The sequence below is a fragment of the Oncorhynchus keta genome, unplaced genomic scaffold, assembly GCF_023373465.1.
Source record: "Oncorhynchus keta strain PuntledgeMale-10-30-2019 unplaced genomic scaffold, Oket_V2 Un_contig_26390_pilon_pilon, whole genome shotgun sequence".
Classification (NCBI taxonomy): Eukaryota; Metazoa; Chordata; class Actinopteri; order Salmoniformes; family Salmonidae; genus Oncorhynchus; species Oncorhynchus keta.
Window position 1 is genome coordinate 1 of NW_026284944.1, and position 3,842 is coordinate 3,842.

Here is a 3,842-nt window from a genome sequence, read left to right on the forward strand (position 1 = left end):
CTCACCATACCAGCAGTTATTTCTGGACTCCCAGTCAGCCCCTTTAAGGTCTCATGTACATGATGTCCAGTGTAATGTCCAGCTCTAACCCTATGAAGGACATGAATAGACCTCTGTAATACAGACCATTAGTTTAGAACTGTCCATCTCTAACCCTATGAAGGACATGAATAGACCTCTGCAATACAGACCATTAGTTTAGAACTGTCCATCTCTAACCCTATGAAGGACATGAATAGACCTCTGCAATACAGAGCCTCTACCATTAGTTTAGAACTGTCCAGCTCTAACCCTATGAAGGACATGAATAGACCTCTGCAATACAGACCATTAGTTTAGAACTGTCCATCTCTAACCCTATGAAGGACATGAATAGACCTCTGCAATACAGACCATTAGTTTAGAACTGTCCAGCTCTAACCCTATGAAGGACATGAATAGACCTCTGCAATACAGACCATTAGTTTAGAACTGTCCATCTCTAACCCTATGAAGGACATGAATAGACCTCTGCAATACAGAGCCTCTACCATTAGTTTAGAACTGTCCATCTCTAACCCTATGAAGGACATGAATAGACCTCTGCAATACAGACCATTAGTTTAGAACTGTCCATCTCTAACCCTATGAAGGACATGAATAGACCTCTGCAATACAGACCATTAGTTTAGAACTGTCCATCTCTAACCCTATGAAGGACATGAATAGACCTCTGTAATACAGACCATTAGTTTAGAACTGTCCATCTCTAACCCTATGAAGGACATGAATAGACCTCTGTAATACAGAGCCTCTACCATTAGTTTAGAACTGTCCATCTCTAACCCTATGAAGGACATGAATAGACCTCTGCAATACAGACCATTAGTTTAGAACTGTCCATCTCTAACCCTATGAAGGACATGAATAGACCTCTGCAATACAGACCATTAGTTTAGAACTGTCCATCTCTAACCCTATGAAGGACATGAATAGACCTCTGCAATACAGACCATTAGTTTAGAACTGTCAGCTCTAACCCTATGAAGGACATGAATAGACCTCTGCAATACAGACCATTAGGTTTAGAACTGTCCAGCTCTAACCCTATGAAGGACATGAATAGACCTCTACAATACAGACCATTAGTTTAGAACTGTCCATCTCTAACCCTATGAAGGACATGAATAGACCTCTACCCAATAGACCATTAGTTTAGAACTGTCCATCTCTAACCCTATGAAGGACATGAATAGACCTCTACAATACAGAGCCTCTACCATTAGTTTAGAACTGTCCATCTCTAACCCTATGAAGGACATGAATAGACCTCTACAATACAGACCATTAGTTTAGAACTGTCCAGCTCTAACCCTATGAAGGACATGAATAGACCTCTGCAATACAGACCATTAGTTTAGAACTGTCCAGCTCTAACCCTATGAAGGACATGAATAGACCTCTACAATACAGACCATTAGTTTAGAACTGTCCATCTCTAACCCTATGAAGGACATGAATAGACCTCTGCAATACAGACCATTAGTTTAGAACTGTCCATCTCTAACCCTATGAAGGACATGAATAGACCTCTGCAATACAGACCATTAGTTTAGAACTGTCCATCTCTAACCCTATGAAGGACACCTCTGCAATACAGACCATTAGTTAGAACTGTCCAGCTCTAACCCTATGAAGGACAGACCTCTGCAATACAGACCATTAGTTTAGAACTGTCCCATCTCTAACCTATGAAGGACATGAATAGACCTCTGTAATACAGACCATTAGTTTTAGAACTGTCCATCTCTAACCCCTGAAGGACATGAATAGACCTCTGTAATACAGACCATTAGTTTAGAACTGTCCATCTCTAACCCTATGAAGGACATGAATAGACCTCTATATTACAGACCATTAGTTTAGAACTGTCCATCTCTAACCCTATGAAGGACATGAATAGACCTCTGTAATACAGACCATTAGTTTAGAACTGTCCAGCTCTAACCCTATGAAGGACATGAATAGACCTCTGTAATACAGACCGTTAGTTTAGAACTGTCCATCTCTAACCCTATGAAGGACATGAATAGACCTCTGTAATACAGACCATTAGTTTAGAACTGTCCATCTCTAACCTATGAAGGACATGAATAGACCTCTGTAATACAGACCATTAGTTTAGAACTGTCCATCTCTAACCCTATGAAGGACATGAATAGACCTCTACAATACAGACCATTAGTTTAGAACTGTCCAGCTCTAACCCTATGAAGGACATGAATAGACCTCTGCAATACAGAGCCTCTACCATTAGTTTAGAACTGTATCCAGCTCTAACCCTATGAAGGACATGAATAGGTCTCTGTAATACAGACCATTAGTTTAGAACTGTCCATCTCTAACCCTATGAAGGACATGAATAGACCTCTACAATACAGATCATTGGTTAGAACTGTCCAGCTCTAACCCCTATGAAGGACATGAATAGACCTCTACCAATACAGACCATTAGTTTAGGGCATCCCCATCTCTAACCCTATGAAGGACATGAATAGACCTCTGCAATACAGAGCCTCTACCATTAGTTTAGAACTGTCCATCTCTAACCCTATGAAGGACATGAATAGACCTCTGCAATACAGACCATTAGTTTAGAACTGTCCATCTCTAACCCTATGAAGGACATGAATAGACCTCTGCAATACAGAGCCTCTACCATTAGTTTAGAACTGTCCATCTCTAACCCTATGAAGGACATGAATAGACCTCTACAATACAGAGCCTCTACCATTAGTTTAGAACTGTCCAGCTCTAACCCTATGAAGGACATGAATAGACCTCTGTAATACAGACCATTAGTTTAGAACTGTCCATCTCTAACCCTATGAAGGACATGAATAGACCTCTGTAATACAGACCATTAGTTTAGAACTGTCCATCTCTAACCCTATGAAGGACATGAATAGACCTCTGCAATACAGACCATTAGTTTAGAACTGTCCAGCTCTAACCCTATGAAGGACATGAATAGACCTCTACAATACAGAGCCTCTACCATTAGTTTAGAACTGTCCAGCTCTAACCCTATGAAGGACATGAATAGACCTCTGCAATACAGACCATTAGTTTAGAACTGTCCAGCTCTAACCCTATGAAGGACATGAATAGACCTCTGCAATACAGAGCCTCTACCATTAGTTTAGAACTGTCCAGCTCTAACCCTATGAAGGACATGAATAGACCTCTGCAATACAGACCATTAGTTTAGAACTGTCCATCTCTAACCCTATGAAGGACATGAATAGACCTCTACAATACAGAGCCTCTACCATTAGTTTAGAACTGTCCATCTCTAACCCTATGAAGGACATGAATAGACCTCTGCAATACAGAGCCTCTACCATTAGTTTAGAACTGTCCAGCTCTAACCCTATGAAGGACATGAATAGACCTCTGCAATACAGAGCCTCTACCATTAGTTTAGAACTGTCCAGCTCTAACCCTATGAAGGACATGAATAGACCTCTGCAATACAGACCATTAGTTTAGAACTGTCCAGCTCTAACCCTATGAAGGACATGAATAGACCTCTACAATACAGAGCCTCTACCATTAGTTTAGAACTGTCCATCTCTAACCCTATGAAGGACATGAATAGACCTCTGTAATACAGACCATTAGTTTAGAACTGTCCATCTCTAACCCTATGAAGGACATGAATAGACCTCTGTAATACAGACCATTAGTTTAGAACTGTCCAGCTCTAACCCTATGAAGGACATGAATAGACCTCTACAATACAGACCATTAGTTTAGAACTGTCCATCTCTAACCCTATGAAGGACATGAATAGACCTCTG

The 3,842-nt window shown here is 40.6% G+C and overlaps 2 long non-coding RNA genes across 2 annotated transcripts; both read right to left on the reverse strand.

The window, feature by feature from the left end:
* Positions 1-247: 247 nt before the first annotated feature.
* Positions 248-792, reverse strand: LOC127922610 (uncharacterized). The gene is made up of 3 exons (XR_008111745.1): positions 776-792; positions 379-443; positions 248-313 (listed from the first exon to the last, which is right to left on the reverse strand). It is a non-coding gene; the product is annotated as an uncharacterized LOC127922610 (long non-coding RNA).
* A 603-nt stretch (positions 793-1,395) lies between these two features.
* LOC127922609 (uncharacterized) lies at positions 1,396-3,279 on the reverse strand. Its single transcript, XR_008111744.1, has 3 exons — positions 3,153-3,279; positions 2,540-2,611; positions 1,396-1,504 (listed from the first exon to the last, which is right to left on the reverse strand). It is a non-coding gene; the product is annotated as an uncharacterized LOC127922609 (long non-coding RNA).
* Positions 3,280-3,842: the final 563 nt, after the last annotated feature.